Here is a 27604-nt window from a genome sequence, read left to right on the forward strand (position 1 = left end):
TTTTTTTTTTTTTTTTTTTTTTTTTTTTTTTTTTTTTTTAAGGTTGTGTAGTATTCCATGGTATATATGTAACACATTTTTTAAATTCAGTCCACCGTTTGTGGGTATCTAGGTTGATTCCATGTCTTTGCTATTGTGAATGGTACTGTGATAAACATACAAGTGCACGCGTCTTTTGGTAGAATGATTTATATCCGTGGGGTATATACCCAGTAATGGGATTGCTGGGTCGAATGGTAGTTCTGTTTTAAGTTCCAAATCTACAAGGAATTTAAGCAAATCAATAAGCAAAAAACAATCCCATTTAAAAACAGGCAAAGGGCATAAACAGACACTCCTCAAAAGAAGACATACACTTGGTCAACAAGCATATGAAAGAATGCTCTACATCACTAATCATTAGAGAAATGCAATTCAAAACCACAATGAGGTACCATCTCACACCAGTCAGAATGACTATTATTAAAAAGTAAAAAAATAATGGATGTTGGCAAGGTTACAGACAAAAAGGAATGCTTATACACTGCTGGTGGGAATGTAAATTAGTTCGGCCACTGTGGAAAACAATTTGGAGGAGTTTTTATTTTTTTAAGCAATTGCTTCACTTTCTTACCTCTTAGTGCTTACATCTTCTGGGCTTTAATTTTCTTATCTGAAAAATTAGATAATTTATTCAGCAACTATTTGTTAATCAACTGCCCTATAATAGGCGCTGTTTTGAAGGCTGGAGACATAAGAACGAATAAGAGAAATTCCTTGCCCTCATGGAGCTTACATTCTAGCAAGTCAAACAGGCAATGAATAAACAGAGTATAGTAACTATAACATAACGAATGTAATATAAATCAGACTGTGATAGTATTAAGAAAAGAAATATAGATGCTCTTCCACTTACAATGGGGTTACAGCTTGATAAATCCATTGTAAATTGAAAATATAAGCCAAAAATGCTTTTATTACACCTAACCTACTGAACATTATACCTTAGCTTAGCCTACCTTAGGTGTGCTCAGAACACTTATGTTAGCCAACAGTTGGGCTAAATTATCCAGCAATGCAGTACACTATTGGTTGTTTACCCTGGGATCATGATGGTGGGGCTGACTAGGAGCTGTGCCTCCCGTGCTACTTACTGTCCAGCATCAAGAGAGAGTATCAAACTTCATATTGCTGGTCCAGGAAAAGATCAAAATTCCAAAATTCCAAATTTGAAGTATGGTTTCTACTGAAAGCTATCGCTTTTGCACCATCATAAAGTTGAAAAATCCTAAGTCAACCCATCACAAGTTGGGAGCCATTTGTGTCAGGGGAACAGGGAATGATGGTGAGGGGCTTTGCTATTTTAGGTGGAAGGGTCAGGAGTGGCCTCTCTGAGGAGGAGACACTTGAGCCGAGTTCTGAAGAAGTGAAGGACTAAGGATGTAGATACCTGGGGGAAGCATGGTCAAGGCAGAAGAAAAGGCAGGTGCAGACACCTTGAGAAGGAGCGCAGGACAGCGGAGAGGCCAGTGTAGCTGGAGCAGGTAGCTATGGGAGAGTGTAGAAAAAGGAATCATTGGAGAAGGGGCAGGGGCCAGACCAGGTGGGGCCTCCTGAGCTATAGTAAAGAGCTTGGATTTTATTCCCTGGGTAATGAGAAGCTACTCGAGGATTTTCAGTAGGAGAATGCTATGATCTGATTTATAGTTTGAAATGGTTTCTTTTGAAATGGTTTCTCTTGCTGCTCTGTACAGACTGCAGAGGGTCAGAGTAGAAATTAAGGGAACGGTCAGGAAGCACAGCAGGAAATCACAAGAGACAAAGAGGATACTGTGCAGGTGGTAAGATGTGATGGGATATATTTTGAAGACAGGGCAGATTCACGACTCACTGAGGGGTGAAATATGGGGTATGACTTGGAGAAAAGTTAAGAATATAGAATGAATGGCTCTATCCAAAATTCAGTTTTGGACAGGTTAGGCTTGAGCTGTCTAGTGCACATTGAGGTGGAAAAGCTTCATGGGCTACTGCACAGAGAAGTTTGGAGTTCAGAGGCACCGTCAGGGCTGGTGACACATGTCTGTGAGCCATCAGCATGTAGATAGTATTTAAAGTCAAGGAACTGGAAAGGACACCTCAGGAGTGAGGGGAAACAAGAGAGCTGAGGACTGAGCCCTGAATCACCCTGATGCTTAGAAGTTTGAATTATGAAGGGTGTCTAGTAAAGAAGACTGACTCATTAGCTCATTGGCCATTAAACCAGGAGGAAATTCAGAAGTATGCTAGAGCCATTTTCAAACTTCTGTGGTAGAGCAAAATAACTCTTTCAAAAATTATTTCAAAATCTAATCTTCCAAAGAAGGCAACAAAGAAAACTTATGAAAACCTTGCTGTTTTAGGAGGAGGAGTTGGGGGTACTGGAATTCTACCCTTTGGCAGACAACCTGGGCTTTGTGAAGGTCAGTTGTCACGTCCACTGAGAGAGTTTGAGGTTTCTGACTAAAGCTTCACTGTTCATATATTTCTCTCTCCTGGGTTATAGATGGATGCTGGGTATTGAGAAATTACATCTTGGTAAACCCACCTTGGAGGCAGAAGAGAGAAGATAGGGCTGGCAGTAGCTATGGACTGAATGTTGTTGCTCCCCAGAATTCATATGTTGAACCCCTAATCTCCAATGTGATGGCATTGGAGGTGGGACCTTGGGAGGTGATTAGGTCATTAGAGTAGAGCCCTCGTAATGGGATTAGCACCTTTATAAGAAGAGATAGAAGAGAGCCTGATTCCTCTCCCTTCCTCCCTCCCTCTCTCCCTCCTCCCCTCCACCTCTGAGGACATAACCAGGAAGCAGATCCTCACCAGGAATAAATCATCTGGCACCTTGATATTAGACTTCTAGCTGCCAGACATATGAGAAATACATTTCCATTGTTTATGCTATCCAGTCTATGGTATCTTGTAATAGTAGCTTGAACGAAGACAGCAAGAAATAGAGAAATCATTCCTAGTCTAGCCAGAGGACTAGAAGCAGCAGCAAACATCAGGAGAATGTGTTGTGTGAGGGGTGAGGGTGGCAATGCCTGCCACCCTCTTCTGAGCTTTGCTTCTGAACAATTTTTACCTGATGGAGTCAGGCCAAAGTGCTGCTGTGGTGAGTAAACACATTTTTCCCCCCAAAAAGTTGGACGTCTTTTCTTTCATACTTCACCATTCTCATACATTCAAGGCACCAAATCTACTGAAATGAGGGAGCTATCAGACAAGCAGCAGGCAAATAATAGATTTAACAACGAACTAGAATAAAACATCCTAGCATCCTGTACCAAAAACACATGCTTTGTAATTCTTTCAGATCTTTGACCTTCATCTTAGGAGGCACAGGGACTCTTCTTTCTAAGAGCACATTAACCTTACTCACAGACCCAGAGCATAGGGAGTGGGAACGTGTAGTTAATTACTTTTCAGACTCACCTCTGCATATGTTCAGAAAAGCTGGGAAATTGATTTTGGTTCCTACCAAGCAATATGTCTTCCTTCCTTTAAAGCTATTATTTCTCAGTGAAAGTGCAATTTAAACAGCTGCATTCTGAAGGCCTTAAGCTATAGTTCGTTTTCTTTCTCTTAATTTTCTTCCCATTTAAATGGGTATCTTCTTTGAGACATTCATGCATTTAAAAAAACTTCATTCACTTAGCAGATCTTTACTGAGCATATCCTGGGAATCAGGTACTGAGCTGGGTACCGGGCACAGTAGGAAACAAAGCAATCATTCCTTGAGTCATGGAACATGCATTCTGCAGAGGAGGATATGTAAGGGGGGAAAGGCAAATAAAAATGTAGAGAGTTTCCAGTTGTGACTACAGTACATAAAGTGACAGAGGTAATGTGACAGAGTGTCTGGGAAAATCATTTTAAATAGAATGATCAGGAACATATCCTCTGAAATAGTGACATTGGAACTAATGAACAAGATAGAGGCAGCCATAGAAGTGACTTGGAGAAGAGTCGAGGCAGAAGCAACCATGTAAAGGCTCAGAGAGCAACGTAGTCTGGAATATCCAAGGCAGAGAGAAAGTCGTATGGTTGAAGCGTGTGCACACACACTCATGTGCATGCCGAGAGAGAGAGAGAGAGAGAGAGAGAGGATAAAGAGTAGACTATGTAAGACCATATGCAATACAGAAAGCAGCTCTGATTTTAAGGGATATGAAAAGTTGAATGCTTTTGAACAAAATGGAGACTCGATCTAGTTTAGATTTCTTCATTAAACTTTTGAGATAGTTGTAGATACCCATTTAGTTGTAAGAAATAGAACAGACTAAATGAACCCTTTACCCAGTTTCCCCAATAATATCTCTTATGATACCTCAATGATATCATAAAACTATGATAGAACAATATCACCATGATATTGACATTAATGCAACCAATCTTATTCAGATTCCCTCAGTTTTATTTGTACTTGTGTTTAGTTCTATGTAAATTTTTTTACAAACTTTATTTTTAAGCAGTTTTTGGTTCACAGAAACATTGAGCAGAAAGTAAAGAGAGCCCCCCAATCCCCCCTTCTCCACCGAGGCCCATACACCCCCACTGTCAGCATCCTGCACTACAGTGATACACTTGTTTCCAGTGATGCACCTATATTGATACATCTTTGTGACCTAAATCCATAGTTTGCATCAGTGTTCATCATTGGTGTTGTACATTCTATAGGCATTGAGAAATGTAAAATTACATGTATCCATTATTATAGTATCATACAGAATAGTTTCACTGCCCTAAAAATCCTATGTGCCCTGTTTATTCATCCCTTCCTTCCGTCAACCTCTAGCAGCCATTGAATTTTTATTTATTTATTTACATATCTATCTATCTTCATAATTATACTTTAAGTTCTAAGGTACATGTGCACAATGTGCAGGTTACATATGTATACATGTGCCATGTTGGTTTGCTGCACCCATCAACTCATCATTTACACTAGGTATTTCTCCCAGTTCTATCCCTGCCCACTCCCCCCACCCCCCGACAGGCCCTGGTATGTGATGTTCCCCACCCTGTGTCTGTGTGTTCTTATTAACTCCAACCTATGAGTGAGAACATGCATTGCTTGGTTTTCGGTGCTTGTGATAGTTTGCTGAGAATGATGGTTTCCGGTTTCATCCACGTCCCTGCAAAGGAAATGAACTCCTTTTTTATGGCTGCATAGTATTCCATGGTTTATATGTGCCATGTTTTCTTAATCCATTCTATCATTGATGGACATTTGGGTTGGTTCCAAGTCTTTGCTATTGTGAATAATGCCGCAATAAACATACGTGTGCATGTGCCTTTACAGTAGCATGATTTATAATCCTTTAGGTATATACCCAGAAATGGGATCGCTGAGTCAAATGGCATTTCTAGTTCTAGATCCTTGAAGAATCGCCACACACTGTCTTCCACAATGGTTGAACTAATTAACACTCCCACCAACAGTGTAAAAGTGTTCCTATTTCTCCACATCCTCTCTAACATCTGTTGTTTCCTAATTTTTAAATGATCGCCATTCTAACTGGCGTGAGATGGTATCTCATTGTGGTTTTGATTTGCATTTCTCCGATGACCAGTAAAGATGAGCATTTTTCCATGTGTCTTTTGGCTGCATTCTTTAGTCTCCATAGTTTTGCCTTTTCTAGAATGTCATATGCTTAATACAATATTTAACTTTTTCAGATTAGCTTCTCGTACTTAGGAATATCCATTTAAGATTCCTCCATGTTTTGTCACTTGATAGCTCATTTCCTTTAGTGCTAAATAACGTTCCATTGTCTGTACCACAGTGTATTTATTCATTCATCTATTGCAGGACATCTTGGTTGCTTCTGGTTTTTGAGAGGTACAAATAAAGCTGCTATAAACATCCATGTGCAGTTTTCGTGTGGATGTAAGTTTTCAACTTTTGAGTAAATACCAATAAACAAGATTCCTGAATGTTATGGTAAGAGTCTGTCTAGTTTTTTAAGAAACTGCCGAATTGTTTTCCAATGAAGATGTACCATTTTACATTCCCACTAGCAATCAATGAAAGTTCCAGTTGCTCCACATGTTCACAAGCATTTAGTGTTGTCATTGTTTTGGATGTTGGGCCATTCGTATAGGCTTATGTAGTGGTATCTCATTGGTGTTCTAATTTGCATTCCCTAATGACGAATGATGTTGAGCATCTTTTCATGTATTTGTTTACCATCTGTATATATTCCTAAATGAAGTGTCCATTTGGGTCTTTTGCCCATTTTTAAATCGGGTAGTTCATTTTCCTATTGGTTTCCATTTTGTTAGTTGTTTCTCATTTGCTTCCTCTGACTTTTCTTGCTGGTGAGTTTTAAGAGCTCTTTGTATATTTTGGATAACTGTTCTTTATCAATATGTCTTTTTCAAATACTTGATCCCAGTCTGTGATTTGAGTTCTATGTACTTTTATCACAAATACATGTTTGTGTCTTTATTAATACAGTCAAGATACAGGAAGTTCTATAATGATAGATGATCCCCCATGGGTTGCTCTTTTAGAATCACACTGTAATGATCCCCCATGGGTTGCTCTTAATGATCCCCCATGGGTTCATTGTAATGATCCCCCATGGGTTGCTCTTTTAGAATCACACCTCCCTCCTTCCCTTCCTCTCTCCCTCCGTCCCTTCCTCTCTCCCTCCCTCCCCCTTCCCCATTCCTCTCTCCTGAAAACCATTAGTCTGTTTTCCATTTCAAGAATTTTTCATTTCAAGAATGTTTTATAAGTGGAATCAATGGTATGTAGTCTTTGGGTATTGGCTTATTTCACTCAGTATAATTCTCTGTGGATTTATCCAGATTGTTGTATATTTCCATAATTCCTTTTGAATTGCTGAGTAGTATGTTATAGTATAGATATGCCACAGTGTGTTTAACCATTTTTTTTTTTCATTGAAGGACATCTGAGTTGCTTCTAGTCTTTGGCTACTGCAAATAAAGTTACTGTGAATATTCATGTACTTTTTTTGTGTGTAAACCTAAGTTTTCATTTCTCTGAGTGCAGTTGCTGGGTCTTATAGGAATTACGTGTTTAGATTTAAAAGAAACTGCCAAACTATTTTGTAGAGTACATGTACTATTTTACATTCCCACCAGCAATGTATGAGTGATCCATTGTCTCCAAATTCTTCCTGGCATTTGGTGTTGCCACTATAAAAAATTCATTTTGTTTATAGGTTGTAATGACATGTCATTGCAGTTTTGCCTTGCATTTCCCTAATCACTAACCATGTTAAACATGTTCTCCTGTGTGTATTGGCCATCTGTATATCCTATTCAACTAAATGCTTGTTCATGTATTTACTCATTTTCTGGTTTATTTATTTATTTATTTGAGATGGAGTCTCACTCTGTCACCCAGGCTGGAGTGCAGTGGCACAATCTCGGCTCATTGTAAGCTCCACCTCCCAGGTTCTTGCCATTCTTCTGCCTCAGACTCCTGAGTAGCTGGGACTACAGGCATCCACCACCAAGCCTGGCTAATTTTTTCTATTTTTTTTTTTAAGTAGAGATGGGGTTTCACCGTGTTAGTCAGGATGGTCTCGATCTCCTGACCTCGTGATCTGCCCTCCTTGGCCTCCCAAAGTGCTGGGATTACAGGGATTTTTTAAAAAAATAATTATTGAGTATTGAGATTCCTTTACATATTTCAGATACAAATTACTTGTCAGATGTATGGTTTATAAATGTTTTCTCCCACTCTGAGTTTTTTGTAGAACAAGAGTTTTTCATTTTGATGAGGTCAAATTTACCATTTTTTTCTTTTTATGTATTATGTTTTTGGTAGCAAATCTTTAAAAAAGGTTATCTACTTTGCCAATCTCTGCCTCATAATTAGTGTATTTAGACTATTTAAATTTAAGGTAATTATTTATATGGTAGAGCTCACATCTGCCATTTTGCTAGTTGCTTTTCATTTGCCTCTGATTTTTCTTCCCATGCTTCTCTCTTCCTGTCTTCCTGTGTGTTACCTGAACAATTTTGAGAATCCCATATTACTTTTTAATAGCATTTTTAATAGTATCTCTTTGTGTAGTTATATTAGTGGTTGTTCAATAGTTTACAGTTTTAAAAGGTCACAAACTACTGGTGTAAAATGGGTTTGAAGTTGGAAATATTAGAGAAAGAGAGACCAGTTGAAAGGCTATTGAAGTTATTATGCCAGTTTGAGATGATTGCTGTAAGTGTTACCATTGGCACAAGTCTCCGGAGAAGCATATCAGTCATTCTCAAACAGGCATATAGCAGTCTACACTCAGGAGAGCCTGAATTCTGGGGTCCAGTAGTCACAATACTGCTAGAATTATCTCAGACACAGCATGAAGACACTTGTCCTATTTAAAGGTTGAGTGCTTCCATCTTGAAAAAGATCTTCCCTGATCCCTGATCATCTTTTAGCTATCATCATCTCTCCATCCTGTCTCAATCAAACTTTGTGAAAGATCTATCTGCAATTTCTGTCTCTACTTTTACCTTTTATTTACAATACCTGTCGATAATTCACCATAAACTTGATTCTACCTTTCGGGCCCCTTGCAACTGATCTCCGTGTGGTCATCAATAAGCTCTATGTTGCTAGATCCACTAGGCACATTTTTTGTTTGGAGATGAGGTGTCACTCTGTTGCCCAGACTGGAGTGCAGTGGTACAATCACCCAATAGGCACTTTTTATCTTCATCTTATTAAATGTTTCTACATCATTTAATAATGTTGGCCGCTTCCCTCTTTCTGAAAGCCCCCCTTTCCTTAGCTTTTATAACACTATTCTCTTCTGGTTTTCCTTTCCCTGGAAGTTTCCTCTGTGCTTTGTTTTGACAATGTCAAAATCCTAATTACAGACTTTAGGTATCCTCTCTTAATCTTTTCACATACTCCCTTGGTGACCTCACCCATTCCCAAGTTACCATCTATATCTAGAAGACTCTCAAATCTAGGCATTCACCCAAATCTCTCACCTAAACTATCTGTCTATAGGATCAGTTTACTTAGAATTTCACAGGCACCTCACACGTATCAATATTTCCAAAATTATTTCATCCTTTTCTTCCCCAAACTCATTTCTATTTTAGTTTCCTCTCTTGGTGTTTAGCACTTCTACTTACCCAGTTAACTAAGCCATAAATCTAAGAATTATCCTAAATGCTTCATTCTCCCTCACTACTCTCTTCCTTCCCACACCATATGTATTTTTCAGGGTTCTCAAGAAGGACAGAACTAATAAGATACATGTATATGTGAAAGGGAGTTTATTAAGGAGAATTGACTCACGTGACCACAAGGCGATGTCCCAAAATAGGCTGTCTGCAAGCTGAGGAGCAAGGAAACCAGTAGTGGCTCAGTCTGAGTTCCAAAGCCTCAAAAGTAGGGAAGCCAACAGTGCAGTCTTTAGTCTGTGGCTGAAGGCCTCAGAGTCCCTGGCAAACCACTTGTGTAAGTCCAAGAGTCCAAAAGCAGAAGAACCTGGAGTCTGATGTTCAAGGGCAGAAAGCATCCACCACGGGAGAAAGATGAAAACTGGAAGACTCAGCAAGCCAGCTTATTTCATCTTCTTCTGCCTGCTTTTTCTAGCTACCCTGGCAGCCTTTTGATGATACCCACCCACATTGAGGATGGGTCTTCCTCTCCCAGTCCACTGACTCAAATGCTAATCTCCTCTGGCAACACCCTCACAGACACAAACAGAAACAATACTTTGCATCCTTCAATCCAATCAAGTTGATACTTAATATTAACCATCACAAGTCCACCCCTTGTCAACTTGAACCCATACATATCTCCTGAAATCATACTTAATCTCCAAATAAAGATGACAATAATAAGGTCATAAGTACACCCAACATAATACAGCTATCCTTTGTACAACTGGAAGTGCACGAACGCTTAACCTAAGTGCTATCATTAATGCATAAAGTTAATAATACTTAAATGCCAATATGAAGTTAATAAATCTTATGTCACATGATAAAGGAAAAACAAAGGAAATAAATGAAGATATTTTCTTAGTACAAGTGTATACGTGCACAAACATATGCTGAACAAAGTAAGGGAGAAATACTGACAATTGCTGTCCTCGTTTCTGCAACTGGTCACATGGTTGTCTCTGGTACTGATAATTACCTTCCCCTACTACACACTTTGTATTCCCTTTGCCTTTAGCAGGTACTTCAACTTGTCATGGAGTTTTCCCTTATGCATTAATCAAAACTTTCATTCCTGAAGGTTCTAGGCCATTTGTAGTCCTGCCTTGATTGTGTTGTTGTAGTTTCCCATTGGCCTTAATCAAGGGCCTGGTAATACTAAGAGATGCCCTAAGGAATCTCCTGTAATCCACACATACTGATCCTTACATTCATTGTGGAGCAGTAGACTGATTTCAGACTGATAGTCTGGGTCAATTACCCCAGCCATCACTGTAACTACCTTCTTAGCCAGTTGACTTAACGGTAGGAGGAGCCCAAAGTGGCCAGGTGGCAATCTAAACTTCCAGTTTAATGGAATCATTGTTGTGTCTCCTGGTGGCAGCATTCTTCCCTCTGGAACAAAGACCTATAGGCCAGCAGAATATAATGTCAGGAGAACAGGAAGATGTGGGAAAGTTTGGAATTTCCTTAGAGACTTGAATGGTTTTGACTAAAATGATGATAGTGATATGGACAATGAAGGGCAGGCTGAGGTAGTCTCAGATGGAGATTAGGAACTTATTAGGAACTAGAGAAAAGTCATTCTTGCTATGCTTTAACAAAGAGACTGATGGTATTTTGCTCCTGCCCTAGAGATCTGTGGAACTTTGAACTCAAGAGAGATGATTTAGGGTATCTGGCAGAAAAAAATTCTAAGCAGCAAAGCATTCAAGAGACTGTGGCTAAAAGGGGCCCAACAGGGCAAATGTACAGCTCAGGCCATTGCTTCAGAGAGTGTAAGCCCCAAGCCTTGGCAGCTTCCACAGTGTTGGGCCTGCAGATATGCAGAAAATGAGAGTTGAGGTTTGGGAACCTCCGCCTAGATTTCAGAGGATGTATGGAAACTCCTGGATGTCCAGACAGAAGTCTGCTACAGGGGCAGAGCCATCATGAAGAACCTATACTAGGGCAATGCAGAAGGCAAATGTGGGGTTGGAGCCCCCAAGCAGAGTTCCTACTGGGGCACTACCTAGTAGATCTGTGAGAAGAAGGTCAACACCCTCCAGACCCCAGAATGGTAGATCCACCAACAGCATGCACTGTGCACCTGGAAAAGCCTCAGGCACTCAATGCCAGTCTGTGAAAACAGCCACAGGGCTATACTGTGCAGAGCTACAGGAGCAGAGCTGTCCAAGGCCTTGGGAACCCAACCCTTGCATCAGTGCACCCTAGATGTGAGACGTGGAGTCAAAGAAGATTATTTTGGAGCTTTAAGATTTAATGACTGCCTTGTTGGCTTCTGGACTTTCATGGGGCTTGTGACTCCTTTGTTTTGTCTAATTTCTTCCATTTTGAATGGGAACATTTACCCAATGCCTGTACCCCCACTGTATCTTGGAGGTAATTAACTCATTTTTTATTTTACTGTGTCATAGGCAGAAGGGACTTGCCTTGTCTCAGGTGAGACTTTGTATTTGGACTTTTGAGTTAATGCTGAAATGAGTTAAGACTTTGGGGGACTGTTGGGAAGGCATGATAGGCTATGAAATGTGAAAAGGTGGGGCTAGGGCAGAATAATATGATTTGGCTCTGTGTCTCCACCCAAATCTCATCTTAAATTGTAATCCTCACATATCAATGGAGGGACCTGGTGGGAGGTAACTGGATTATGGGGCAGTTCCCCCCTTGCCATTCTTGATACTGAGTGAGTTCTCAAGAGATCTGGTGGTTTAAAAGCAGTACTTCCTCCTTTGCTCTCTCTCTCTTCTGCCGCCATATAAGATGTGCCTTGCTTCCTCTTCACATTCCGCCATGGTTGTAAGTTTCTTGAGGCCTCCTCAGTCATGCATAACTGTGAGTAAATTAAATCTCTTTTGCTTATGAATTACCCAGTCTCAATTAGTTTCTTTATATCAGTGTGAAAACAGACTAATACACCATACATGTCTAATTTGACCTCTGTCTAGTCTTTGCCTTAGCAACTCTTGTTGAATCAGTTCATTTCTCTTCATCCTCATCACCATTATTTCAGTTCAGGCCACAGTTATTTCTCTCCCATATCACTTCCACAGCCTCCTAACTGATTTCCTTTCTGTCACACTCCCTCTAATCAAGTCTCCATCTTGTATCCATGATAATATTTATAAAACCAAACTATATCATGGAACATTTAAGGTGACCAACAACCTTGGTTTTTCTGGGACAGAGGGGTTTCCTGAAACACAAAACTTTCAGTGCTAGAACTCTGAAAGTTCCACAAAAATAAGGACAGTTTGTCCTTCTAGCTTTATTAACCCTTCCAGAGCTTCCCTCTGTCCTCAGGATACTGGGAACAGTTACTGATATGGGTTTGAAGGCTCAATTGCTCCTTTTGTGAATCACGTCCATCCCTTATTCTTTGTGTGAACCTTAGTTAAGTACTTCTCATTCTCTGAGTCAAAGACCCTTTTTATATTAGATATTTGCACATGCTATTATTTTTGGGCAAAATATTATTTCTCATTCCTTCACTTGGTGAACTCTCTCATCTTTAATTTTGTCACTTTTGTCTAGAAACCTACAATTACTAAAATTGGTTGCTGTGTTGCTCCAATGTTTGCTCATATAGCCCACAATTCCCCCCATTACAGAACTAACCACATGCATTTGTAGCTGCTTGTTTACTTCTCTGTTCCTCCCATCGCACTGTAAACTCCTTCAGAGCAGGAACCATGTCTTACTATTTTCTGGTACCCAACCCCTCACAGAGTATCTGGGACTTAGCTTAGTAGGTCCTCAAAAAATATCTATTGACTGAAAACATAAGTTAATTTTATGAGAATATTTGAGGTCTTAAAAGGGCAAGTTGCCTTCCAAAACATAGTCTATTTTTTTTCCCATAAATGTTACCAAAGTGTTTTAATACTATATGACAAATTAAACTTTAATAATTTAAAGCCACATTTTTATATACATTTGCTTTTAATAGATTCCACTGGAATTGGGTTATAAACAACAAAAAAAAACCCCATTAATTGGTATGCTTTTATATATAAGAATACTCTGTGTCCCACTGTGGGATTTTTAAAAAATGCTGCTTCTGATCACCTACAAATAGAAGAGAGAGAACATTGCTGCAGACACTATTCCAGTGCATCAAATCATTACTTCAACTCAGAGGGCACTATGGATTAATCGCTTCAGCATCCAAAATGAGCTCTGGTTTTGATTTCCCTGAGGTTTCAAAGGTAACAAACCAAAACCTCCTATTTTTATGTTCCAAGGAAATATAACTGAACCCACAGTACTCACATAACTCCAGAAAGTGGCCCAAACAGCTGCTGCCGCTGCTGAAACCTTTATGTGCGGGTTTTAACCCAGAGGAAACATTTTCGGACAAGTGCGGATGAGGGCTTTCTGCACAGGATTCAATACTCAAAGTGCTGACATGCAGGATGACAGTGTGGCATGGGAATTGGTATTCCAGGCTATGTTATTATAAAAAATTATGTGTGACTGCTTCCCAAGGAAAACAAACCACGAAGCCAGCCTGCCTCTATCTTTCAGCCAAAAGCATACATGTGCTAAGACTCTTTAGAGTAGTGGGATTTTCCCATTTTAAAGTGACCTTCTCATTTATCAATAATCTGGCTCTTGTTTTTGTTAGGTGAAGCCTCAGGGAATGATGATTTAATCTGCACAAATATGATAGGAAGGAACACTAGTGGTAAAATTTAAACAATGACCTTCTTGAGTTTTCCAAGGAATGATTTTCACAAGAACCACAAGATGGCATTGTCTACTATGGGACTGTGTTCTGACACTCAGCAAGAATTGACAGCAGAGAATGGAGACAAAGTTGTTTCCCATTCCTCATTTTATTTGGAAGATTTTGTACCTCCCTTCTACATCAGCTTTATTCACTCTGTTGTGTGGTTGTGGTGAGCATTGGTTGTAAGGAAGAAGACGTGATTGGAAATAAGTTTTGACAGCCCCGAGAAGGGCACTAAAGGGCTATAATGAAATGAAGAGCACAGGAAATTTGGGTGAGAAGATAGGTGCACCCACCTCCCCCCACCCCGCACTCCTGATTCAAAGACAGCTTGTATTTGCACATCAATGCAAAGGAGATTTAGATCTGATCTAGTTGTTGTGGTTCAAGCAATTCAGATATTTGTTTTGTTAATTATATTCCAAGCATTTTCTAATTTCCCTTTGGTATCTTATATCTACCTATACAGCCCCATAACTAAATTTTCACCATAGTATGTGTAGGATGGAAGGCAGGCTCTCATTTCTCATCTTTGGTCCACAAGTATGGCACCATAATGTAAAGCAAAAGGAATAAATTCACAGCAAGTGCCTACGCTGAACCATGTACTTTACAAAAAGTTGCTCAATTTAATTCTCACAACTCCATGTGGAACTGAGGTTCAGAAAGGGTTAGAAACTAGTCCAAGCTCATCAAGTAGTTTGCTACAATTTAACCTCAAATCAGTTTAATCTTAAGGCTCAGGGGCTTTGCACTATTCCTGCACTGCCTACAAATATAAAGACACTGCATAACTAAGCAAATCTGAAAGAAAAATTTAAGTTATCTCTTTATCCTCAGCTTACCTATCTGTATGGGGGGTTAGTCACAGACTACCAGTGCCCATAGGCATTACAAGCAGGACCATGCCTGCCTCATGCTGCTGTTCTTCAATGATCTGACTGAGATGTCTGGTCAATATAATGCATGAAGCAGTTGTATAATTTCATGTTTTCCCTCAATGGACCAGAAATTCAATTACATTCATCATCATGTTGATTTTGTAAACCTGTGTTATGAACCACTGTTTTTCAGTTTTCTCTGGGCCATAGGCATGCTCAGTGCCATGCAAGAGAAAGTTTGCAGTTTGAAGACCAAGAACTTGGTGAAAAATGTATACTGTTGAGTAAAACATCTCTGGCACAAAGTGGAAAATTCTAGATGCCTGACACTATGTTAGATGCAAAGGTGTGTAATATATAGTCCCTATCCTCAAGGAGCTTATAGTCCAGTGAGGGAGACAGACACATAGATACAACTTCAGCAAAATTTGTTAAGTGTTGTGAAAGAGTTAGGCATTGGAAGATAAGGGGACATACAGAAGGGTCTAGAGAAGGCTTCCTGGAGGATATGATTTATCAGTTTGGCCTTGAAGGATGAGTTAAAGGCCAGTGCTAAAATGAACTGAGTTTTCACCTTACCTTCTACACTTCACTAGAAGTCTGCTTGGAAGGGAAATCTTCACCAAGTCTCAGGTGCTGATTTGAGGGTATATGCTGGTTATCCTTCATCCTCTCTTCCCTGAATGATTGCCATCCCTTCTCTGAGAGGCTGACCTCTAGAGACTGCATCGCCTGGACTCCATTACTCTTGGGCATCATTTAGGTTTGACCAACGTGAAAACATGAACAGAAGAGCCCACTAGCAGAAGAAGGAGAGAGGTGTTGATAACTTGCACTCCTGGATTTGTTGCAGTTATACTAGTCACTATATTCTTCTGTGACTGTAGCTTCTGCCATAGCCTTCCTTGGCTGCAGCTCTCAAACGGGCTCCAGGAACACCATTTCTACTTATTCTTCATGCTAATGCCTGGGTGCCTCAATTTTCCTTGTTGAGTTCTTTTATCCCTACCCACACTTCTCTAAATCATTCTTTCATCTAAAAATTTCTTCACAATTCCCACACAAAGATGCCATCTGTTTTCTGTGGGGCTCTGATTGATAAAGGTGAGAGAAGAGAAAAAGTTTTAACTGACCCAAGCTTCATCTTTGGCAGCCTCACAAACCACAAGCGCTGAGCATATGAGGAGCATATTTGATGTCTAGTGGATTGAGTGACCTTGGGTAGAGTCATCTTGCACTTCTGAGTCCCTCTGAAGATGGATATCATAATGGCTGCCCTGTCTATGGTTAGGGAAGAATCAAAATGCAATTCAATCCAGCAAGTATTTCTTGAGTTCCTAGTGTGCATTAGCATTGCATTGAGCGTAGCATTCTTGAGTTCCTAGTGTGCATTAGCATTGCATTGCAGTGAGTCCACAGAGATAAAAAGCAATCTTTTTCCTTAAGACACCCATAGTCTAGCAGAGAAGATAGAGAAACAACTCAATGATTCCAGTGGAGACATGCTGAGGAGGCAAAAGGAAAGGTCCTCTATTCAGTTTAGTGGGAGGTGATACTATTCAGTATGACTTTGCTTTGCTATGGCAACAAATCAACTCTGAAGCCTAAGGAGCTTAACACAACAAAAGTTATTTCTCTCTCGTTTGAAGCTGATGCATGTTGAGCAGCCTTCCTATAGCTATACCATTTGTAATGTATGGACTACAAGGTTTCATGGCAGAGAAAGAGACTTAATGCTTTAAAGCATTAAGATTTGTTATTAAGAAACATCTCATTCAATCCACCAATTCAATACACCAAAGAGTAACCCCATTGGGCTTACTCTAAGTTGAAGCAGGTAGAGAGACCAGAAAACTGGGTACCCAACTAAGCACTGCATTGGAACAACCTTGCCAGCTATACAAATTCCTCTTCCTCCCCTTGGCTCTTCTTTTTACACAGAAGACTAAAGGAGTGGGAGATTGTAGTTAAAGGACTTCAAGTGTGCAGGAAAACCCATCGAATGTATAGAATCAAATGACATCAGACTTTCTTTAAAATATGACTAGTATTGTAAGAATATAATAATGATATAATCATAAGTGATGTCTTTAACCCCTGATTAAATTGACAGAAAGGAGATTTGAGGAGTAAGAGGAACAGGGCCATAGAGATACGCTAAATTGCTCCTTGGGTATGGATAGACCAAATAAAGTTAGTTTGTCTTTAACTTTGGCAAGGAAATGCACAGTTAATTATGAATTTTATAAATCAGAAATCAATTTATAATACACTGAGAATCAGAATTATTTTGTATCCTGACCACTACTTAAAAAAGTAAACTAACCATAAGAGTATAATCACACAGTACAAATAAAGTCAACTGAAAATGCATGAAAAAATAAGCAAGCACCAAAATTGGAAAACATAAAACAAGACAAGATATGCAATATAAATTAAATCTGATTTGCTTAAATTTTCTTCTTAAAACACAAAGATAATAAGTATAACATGGTTATGTTTCTCTATCAAAAGATAAATATCTCCAAACCAAAACTGTGTCATATATGGGAGACATATAAAACAAAATGACACTAAAAAGTTATGGGAAAAAAAAAGATGAGCAAAGATTCATCATGCAAATGCAATGAAAAAGGAAGCAAATGGATATTGTTGATATTTAAGAGGGTAGAATTGGACGGAAAAGTATTGCATGAGATAAATGAGACCATTTAGAATTGTCAAAACATATAATGAAGTTACGGCAGACACTGACATTATATCATGAATCAAATACTTCACAAGACACAAAAACTGAGTAAAATACAATGATAAACTGACAAACACAACTGTTAAGGGAGATTAAACAAAACACTACTTGTGTGCTAAATAGAGATTGTCAGTAGTCCAACACTTCACCTTACTAGACAGCTCCATTTCTTGGCGTTATGCTCTGCCTCAATAGATATGATCTCAGTCCTGGCTCGCCCATCTTCATCTATGTGAGGAATGACCAACTTGAAGGGCTACGAGGCCCAGACACTGTAAATGAGGGAACTGGGCCAAGTAAGAATGCTTGCCCCATCTAAAGCCACTATACAGCTCCGCCCAGTTTTCAACAAAGTACAGTATAAGGTGGTATTGCAGTTTTTCAAGAGAAGTCAGAACCTCATATTTTTATATGGTTTTTCCATTTTTCAAGGTTAGCTTAGTTATAAACAAAGTAAGACTGCTTTGTGTGGTGAAGCTAGTTCATGCACCTCCAGTTCAAGACTTTTACTCCAGGCTATCTCTCTTTATTCTGAAAGTATTCAGCAAAACATAACTGTAGTTAAATGCTTCTTGAATGTATGCATACATCAATGAGTTGAAACTGCCTTTATGCATTTTTAGTCTACTCAGGAAAAAAGATAATGAATTATGAGAAAACAACAGGATAAATGCAACAAAAGGCCCATATATAGCTAGGATATAACAAAAGCACAAAGAAAGGCCCATATATAGCTAGCACATAACAAAAGCACAAAGAAAGGGTCCTTAACTTGGGTTCTTCTTCCCAGGTCTTTCATTTTTTTAAAGAAAAACAGCCCTCAATATGGGAAGGAATAAAGAAGAGAGAAGGTTTATTTATACAGTGGAATGCTATATCAATGTGATGTTGAGTCAATTACAAGTATCAACATGGGCAAATATTTAAAAAACAGAGTCAGTTGAAAAAAAGTCACACAAGGATTCATAGAGAATAATATCCATTATGGCCGGGCATGGTAGCTCAGGCCTGTAATCCCAGCACTTTGGGGGGCCAAGGCAGGTGAATTGCTTGAGCCTAGGAGTTCGAGACAAGCCTGGGCAGCATGGCAACACCCATCTCTACAAAAATAGATAAATTAGCCAGGTGTGGTGATGCAATCCTGTAGTTCCAGAAGCTCAGGAGGCTGAGGTGGGAGGATCACCTGAGCCTTGGGAAGTTGAGGTTGCAGTGAGCCATGGTTGCACCACTGCACTCCAGCCTGAGCAATAGCGTGAGACCCTGTCTTTAAAAAAAAAAAAGAGAGAGAGATAATACCAGTTATGTGAAATTTTGAAATGCACAATATAGCACTATACATGTATATTTTAAGAATAAACATGTGTGGAAGTAAAAAACATATGCACTAGAATAACATATGTCAACTTCAAGAGAGTATTTACCCCCAGGGAGGAGGGAATTTGGCGGAGTGTTCTAGGGCTTCAGTTATATTTGTAACGTAATATTTTCTTATAAAAAAATGATCTGAAACTCATATGTAGACAAATTATATTAAATTTGGGTGGTAGGTACACTGGTGTCTGTATACTGTTTTCTATACTTCTCAGTATGTTTAAACTTTTCGTAATCAAAAAAACAAATTTGATACTCTTTGAAATACTGAGAGAAGGATGTTATGAGTTACTTCTGGGAATCTGGGAATTATTCTTCCAGGGTTGAGGATACTGAAAATGTAGTAAAATGCTAAGTTTCACCATGTATCTCTTACAGGCTTGATACTTCCTATTCAGATTGCTGTGCTGAGACACATGGCAATCTCTACCTGTCTCTACCTTCCCTAACCCTTGTCTGTTTCCCTTCACCCTCAGCTCCCTCTAATCAATGGAATTGGCCACTGGTCACACTCAAGCTCAGGCAAAGTCAGTTCCCAAATCTTAACATGGACATTACACAATATACCAGAAAAGAAAGGAAGGTAGTTTCCTTACAAAGGATGGAGAGCAAACTCAAAGAAAGGAAGGAGATAATATCATAAAATGCAAAGTCCAGGAAGAACTTTAACAATTACTTTGTGTAGTACTAATTTTACAAAGGAGGAAATTCTTATAGAGAAGAAGGACTTTTCTCAGTTGTAATAGCTAATTTATGGTGAAGTTTGGACATAGGAGAGGTTTCAGCCTCCCAATATAGGAATCTTTTTGCTGCTGCACCCATGTGGCTAATAGAGTTTTCCAGTTATAACGTAATCTTGAGATTACCTGGTCCATATCTCTATGCTACAAGTACAAGAACAAAGACTTCCAAGAATACATTCGTGGCAGACTTTAAGAATTGCAAAGTCAGCTTCATTCATTCTACAAGATATAGTGTTAACAAACTTAAGAATCTCGTTCTTAAATATAAAAATAGCCAAGTCACTTAATCTGAAAATCAATGAGTGGAATGAATTCTGAGAACTGTTGGGTCATCTAATTTAAGACATTTATATCTGCACATCTTATACTCTCTGCTGGGTGTCTTTCTCCATCTTGTCTAGAGAAATACTGTTCACCTATTCATCTGCTACTTCCTTTGAGGAATCTGTCCTGTCCTGCCAACATTGGGTCTCTCCTTTTTTTACGCCCATGTAAGTTTTATAAATGAATAAAAATAAAATGCTATATAAGAGCTATCATATAATTTTATCCTCTCTCCCTCGATGACAATTTTCTTGGGACTCTGCACCATACCTGGTTAATCTCTGAAAAGTAATGCATGGTCAACAAATATTTTTGAATACATTAAGACAATAATGATTCACTCTAAATGTACATGTATTTCCTAAACATGGATTTTGTCTTATGACTGACTCCAAAATTCTAAGCTCAAAATTCCTATCACAAAATTTCCCATAGAGTGTATCATGAAACTTTGAAGTGCTTTGGCAGGACATTCTTCAGTCATGAGTTGGGCAAAGATGGAATAGTCTACCTCTGAAAGCAGCAAGTTTCCCATTGATTGGAAATGTTTAAAGACAGAATAGAAAACAGCTTGGAAGGGGTGTCTTAGAGGAAATTCTGATTTCCTTTGGATGAGGAACAGTGGATGAGGGGTTGGACTAGATGTCTTCCAATAGTCCTAATTAGGACATTTCCTAAGACTTAGATTGTTTGTAGAGGGATTCGTCTATCAGTTGAGTCAATCATTCACTAGCGGGGAGACACACACAGTGGGAGAGACAGGAAAGTAGCTTTGAGGAACTCAGCCTAACAGAGAAAATCACTCAATCCTTTGAGCAGTAACACAAAGAAGAGGGAGCCCACTTGTCTTGGGTTGCCCAAAGTGGCAGCATGAAGTTAAGGGAAGGTTTTGCAAATACCACGGCAATGGTAGAAAGAACATTCTCATAACCAAAAAATCTAAATTTACCTAACAGTGGAATAAACTCCTTTGTGCAGGAATGGGTACCCCTACTCAGGTATTGTAGCAAAGAGTTCAGATGACCAACTGAGATGAGATTGGGTGTTTTTTTGTTTTGTTTTGTTTTGTTTTGTTTTGTTTTGTTTTGTTTTGAGACAGAGCCTCCCTTTGTTGAACTGGCTGGAGTGCAGTGGCTCAATCTCTGCTCACTGCAACCTCCGCCTCCCAGAGTCAAGTGATTCTCCTGCCTCAGTCTTGTGAGTAGCTGGGATTACAGGTGAGTGCCACCATGCCCAGCTAATTTTTTGTTTGTTTGTTTTTAGTAGAGATGAGGTTTCAGCATGTTTGCCAGGCTGGTCTCGAACTCCTGACCTCACGATCCATCTGCCTCAGCCTCCCAAAGTGCTGGGATTACAGGCGTGAGCCACTGCGCCAAGATTGGGTGAATTTTTAACCTCATTGGAAGGTTGGGTTATATTTAGGGTGTACATGCATCTCAGTTTTCCCAGGACAGTTCTAGTTTACATGTTTCTCTAGCATAATTATTAGTTCTACCCCATTTCACTATCAAAAATGCCCCAGTTTGGAAGATAACTCATATGGTCACCCTCGTTATATTAAATGACTTTAAAGTCCCTTTCAACTTTAATTATCTTGCTCAATGTTTTACTTAGGAGTGGGAGATTTATAAAATAAAGAGCATCTCAGCTGGACTAGAGATTTTGTTTATTTTTAATTTTGTGGGTACATAGTAGGTGTATACATTTATGGGGTACATAAGGTATTTTGACATAGGCATGCAATGCATAATAATTACATCATGTAAATGGGGTATTGTTGCTAGCAGATGAGATTTTAGACAGGAGACATTCCCCAATATTCCGCTGAATTTTCTCTTCCATCCTACAATTCTAAATATCACTATAGTGAAAAGTCCTCTTACCTCTGCATCTAGTTCTAACCTCCCTACTAAGTCATGAATTTTCACCTGCTCTGTGGTGAGCAGCTCTTTGATATCCTACAGACATCTCTAATGCAACATAGTTTGTGTAGTTTTGAGGAAAAATATCATAAATTTCATTAAAGATATCTTTCCTAAAAATTCATGTTTTTCGTAAGAAAAGTTCATATGTATATAATAAATTAAAAATCAAATACATGTATTAACATTCTATATTGATTTATAACAAAATTCATGTAAAGCTTCTTGATCTTATCACAAAACCAAGGAGTTACATAAAGTGAGAATCTACTATGCTAAATCTCACACTGTAATTATAAGTTACCATTCTTAGCCTGGTCCTGTTTGCCAATACTGTTTTCCTTCTCAATAAATATTTAAATGAAAATGGAGTCTTCAAAGGGGAAAGTGTGTAGGTGCTTGAAGTTCATATTTTCGTGTCTCTGATAAATACTAGTGAATATCAGAGCTGAGGAGGGGTCACAGACTTTGACACACAGCCAAAACCTTGTCATAGCTGTCTCTAGAGTATCCACAGGTAAATTAGAGAATATCTATTGGGAAAATGTAAACAAAGCTAGTAATCACAGAACAATACATTTTTTTTTTTGGAGTAACTCTAATGAATTATGAGGAGAAGGAATCAGAAACTGGCCCAACTTAACTTTGCGTTGAGTCATTCAGCATTATAGGAGGCCATCTGGTGTAACATCTCCTGTCCCAGAGAGCTGACTATTTTAATGGTGCTCAGAGTCAGAAATCCTTACAACTGTTGAAATGCCTGAGTCTACAGCCCAGTTTTGGAAATGTGGTCCAAAAACTGACAGCATTCAGCATCACCTGGGTGCTCCTTGGAAATGCAGAATCTTGGGATCCACCCCAGACTTGCTGAACCAGCATCTGCATTCTGGCAACATCTTAGGTAATTCATATGCACTTTAAAGTATGAGAAACACTGATCTAGCATACTCATCCAGCCAAAGCCTACAGGACTGGAATTTGATCTGGGCTGTTCCAGTCACTATAACACTTAAGTTGCAGAATTAAACCAAACACATGACTGACACAGAGTGGGTAAACCCTGTATGTTAATTTCCCTGCTCATCTTGTACAAAATGTTGTTCAGTCCTGGTCAGCCCCCAAGAATGGACTGGTTTACCATTTCCTCCCGCTCCTTTTAGCTTAAATGGGTGTCCTTCATTCTTAGAAAACATCCACAAACTGTTGCCCAGAAAGACCTTTTTGGTCTGTGATGCATGATCATCTTCTCACCCTCTACCTTCCTTCTAAGGATTTGGAAAGGCTTTCTCCCAGGGGAAAACAAATAAGCAAAGAAGAACCTGGTTGTGTTTTTCACACTGCCTGTTTGAGGCTTTCAAAGAGCATGAAATGCAATTAACACCAATGTGAAATCCACAGTTGTTCATTACGAGGTTATTCAGTGCTATTGTTACCTGACCTACAAGCAGCTGTTGTCAAGTAATGTAAATTGTCACTGGGATCTGGAATTATTATATACAAGTGAAATAAATCTGCCTTTTGGATTGGCATGGTAAAGAATGTTTCCCTCGCCTTTCTCAATCCTCACCATAGCCTGGTCATGTATTGCCGTGGTCACACGTCTCACTTTTCTTTATACGATTCGCTTCTTTTAATTTTTTTCTCCGGGGTTCTGCTTTATTAGACATTTTTACTCCTGTGACCCAGGCTTTTTGGCCATTGAAGACATAGTGAAGAGGTTAATCCAAGCTGAAATAGATCAGATCTGTTACACTCATTCTGATTTATCTGACTCCTTTGCTGGTTCACCAGCTTGAAATCTTTGGCACTGATTCAGGCCATGTCTCTGGTAGAAAGGACTTCTGTTTGGTTTTTTTTTTTAATTTTAAAAGTTGCTCTGTTTTCATTACAGATGATATGGCTGAATCTGAAAGTGTCACAAAGTAAAATGCATATATTAAATTTGATAGATATTCCTCCCTCCCAGGGCCATAAAAATGGAAAGAAAAGCAATTTAAGGAGTTTTTTCAAACTTCTGTGACACGCACTGGAAAATATATTAGGTTTGTTGGACGTATTTTTGTTTTTGGGTGCTGGAGACCCGAAGGCAGGAGTTGCTTTTTGCATATGTTGATATTATTCTGACCATGATAAATGCAGACGTGTTGCCTCCTGGACACAGAGAGGCACTGGTATTCTGCACTGCAGGCCTGGACTCTCTGGACTCTCCCCAATATAAGGATGTTGGAGCTACCTTGCAAAGGAAGGGCTCTGGAACCAAAGAATACTACGAGTTGGTAGAAATCCCGCCCTGGAGGCAAAGAAGGAAGAAGACAAAAGGGGACCCAACCTGGAAAATCCCTTGCTCCTGGTAGAAGACTGTCATGCTTCTCAGGTTTTCAGGCTTGTCCAGGATTTTGAAGGTCATTTTGAACTGCTTATCATAAACAAGCTGATTTGAAGATAATTCCACTGGGGTCTTGGTGGGAATTAAGTACACAAGTATAATGAGTCTAATAAATTCCAAGAGAGTTTTTCTGATAAGATGATGAAATCTTTGCCACTGATGAGTTTGGTTTTGAATTGCAAGCAGGCATAATGCTGGATAATTTAAATCTGAATTCTATTGATTACAGCATGATTGACATCCTCTGTTATACTCAACACAGTAGGTGCCCCTAAGAGATAAGGATTTAGTTACCTTACAGGAGTGTATGAAGAGAACACTCTTGGCCAGAGCATTCTGGTGCAGCTCAGACTAACTGAGTCTCAGTTAGTCACATAACCTTGTATCCAAAGAATTTCACTCTTAGTAAGAGACAAACATCCCAACATTGTTGGAGCCAGAATCCCAAGACCCATGGAGAGGTAACAGGGTATTAACTCCCATGTTTCCTTCCAGGGCTTGTGTCTTTGGGTAAGTGGGTGTCAGCAATATCTTTATGATCTTAAATATCCATTTTCCATAAACCAATACCTTATCCTGCCTAGGGCTGCAGAAGCTGGGTCTCAGAACTGAATGGAGAGGAGAATTATGGCTCCATCTTTCCTCATAGAAGAAACCTTGAAACAGACGTAGGAAACATCAACACCTCAGTTTATCTTATAAGCTTTCTTTATTTCCCAGAGATCGAGAGATCTAAGAGACCGTCAGTTACAAAGGTCCTACTAAATCAATGCTCCACACTTGTGGCTCTGCTGTGTCAAAAGTCCTGGCTGTTTCCCGGAAAAAAAAAAAAAAAAAAAAAAAAAAGCATGCCCAATGTTACTCACACATACGATTGTTTTGAATCCACTTGTCTGCCTAACCTCAAAGAAAGTCTTTGTTGACAAATTAGTCCTCAGTATTTTTTCACTTGGCCTGTAAAGACACTCTGGCTGTGGAGACACTGACAAAGGTGGCGTCAGGGCATCCTCCACACATCTTTCATCTCCAACAAGAGTGAATACTCGAGCTTCCCATTTTAGGGTCTGAGACATAATTGTTGGGGGGAAGTGACGGATGGATTGCACACTGGCTCTGAGGAAGCTGCACATGCATCAATGTCTCATGAAGTTTTTCAGTTTTGGATTTGTTTTTGAAAAGATGAAACTATGAGGAGCAGTTGTTTGTGTAGGTTTATTTTCAAAATGCTCCTAACATTGAATAAAAAGATAAAGACTTTAAAAATACCACCAGGACAATTCTGAAAGTTCTGGGGTAAGCCAGATTCTCCCATTTGCTTCTGACTAACAGATCTACTTCTCTGCTGCTTGTGTTTTTTATTAATTCTTTTATGATTTCTATAGGTACACAAGGCAACTGAATTGCCAAAGCCTTGTATGAGCATTTATAAACTTATAAATGGGTAGTTTCCAAAGGTTCACCTATAAGTTGTTATATTTTAGAAGTTAAAGCCCGTTCCACAGAGAAATAAGAATATAAGTTATGTTTATGGCTTCTCAAAATCTCAACACATAATGTGTTTGTAAGATTCTATGCTTGCTTTCAACAAAATAGTTAATGACAACAAAAATAATACAATAACATTTTCTACTCTGCATATTATTTCTTGATGAAAACACGTTTTAATTAGAGGAAGATGTGGAAGCAAGTGGAAATTTTAGTGGAGATAAGAATAATTGGACACTTTCTAAGGCTTCAGGATATAATGGCAATTAGCAAATTTCAAAGCTTGTGGTGTTATTTATTTAATCAGATGTGTTAACCAGTGATGTTTATCAGACCATGTCAGGTTCTTCATTTCCTTTTAAAATCTCAATTACAAAAAGAAGAAAGAAAGAAAATGAAAAGAAAGGAAAAACAGGAAAAGATCTTTTTTCTTGATGTCTTGGGTAAATGCTAGACAAGACATGGTACAAATTTGCTTACATAAGAAGCTGTGTGCCCATATGAAAAAAGAATGGTCTAAAGTGTGAAATTAGCTGACCTATAGTCAGTCAAAGTGTTGAGAATCATGGCATACAACCTTTACATATGTTCCTTAGAAGAAAGACCATTATGGTAAAGCAGAGATTGTCAAACTGTGGCTCCCAGACTGGCGGTATTGCTTTCCTAAATTTTCTGGGAACTTGTTAGAAATGCATATTACTGAGCCCCATCCTAGATCTACTGAATCAGAAACTCTGGGAGTGGTGTCCAGCAATTTGTGTTTTAACTAGCTCTCTTGAAGATCCTGCAGGCTACCGATTAAGAAGCACTAAAGAAACAGCATTAGAGAGTTTCCTGTAACAACCACTAGGTGCCTCTGTTGCTCAGGACAGACTGGTTTAATGAGGGAAGTTAGGGGTTCACAGCACAGAATTAATGTGGCTCTTAAGCAGTTATGTAGATGAGGATGACTTCTTATCTGTTGCCTCAATTTTTTTAAAGTAGTCAGTAAGAAACTAGAAATAAATACACAATCCTAACTGGCCAACAAAATTTACAGGACATTTCCAAGTTTGTTTTTTATGACTAGAATTTGTTTGCAAAAATGGGAATTTTTATTAACACGGAGAAAACATAAAATATGTGTTTTTTGTACTACACTACCGAATATTCCTACTATTACCTTTAAAACTTCACTTAATTCTCTCTTGGCTTAGATACTTTAAATTATATCAGAACTATGCTATGACATAGTTGGCAAAATTAGAAATTAACCCAATCTGGGATTTCAATGCTTTTTTTAACCCACCTTTGCTGTAGATCCATATTTCACTTCTTGGGACTACTTTTGGCTTTGTCTGTCTGTTCCATCCTCTCCAAGCTTGCTAGGTTTGACCTCGTCTTATATGAAACCTCTGGCAGTTCTCATTCCAAGCTCTTATATTAACACTATTAACAGCAACACCACCTTACACCCCTGGGACTCTCCTTAATGGTCAGGTACTTGAGACTTGGGATAGTCTTGGCCCACTCCATTGGCAAGAGCCGCAGCGGGGAGAAAGCTAGGGGTGAGGCCCTCTGTTGTAGCAGCTTTTGAACTGAGGGGGTTTTGTGTCTATATTGGGGAGATACTATCACAGTTCAAATGTTTCTAATAAAACTCTGTAAGCACTTCAAGGAAAAGTACTGTAAAGACCCATATAAATATTTAATCTCTTTCTGTGTAGTACCATTGTTCTTTATCAAAAAAGGATTCTTCACCCATAGGGATTTTTACCTTAGAGTTTTCCATCATAAAAGTCAATTCTAATGTAATTGTTTTCTGTCATAACTCTATGTATTTTCTTATGCATTTAAA

This window comes from Theropithecus gelada, chromosome 15 (assembly GCF_003255815.1).
Source record: "Theropithecus gelada isolate Dixy chromosome 15, Tgel_1.0, whole genome shotgun sequence".
NCBI lineage: Eukaryota > Metazoa > Chordata > Mammalia > Primates > Cercopithecidae > Theropithecus > Theropithecus gelada.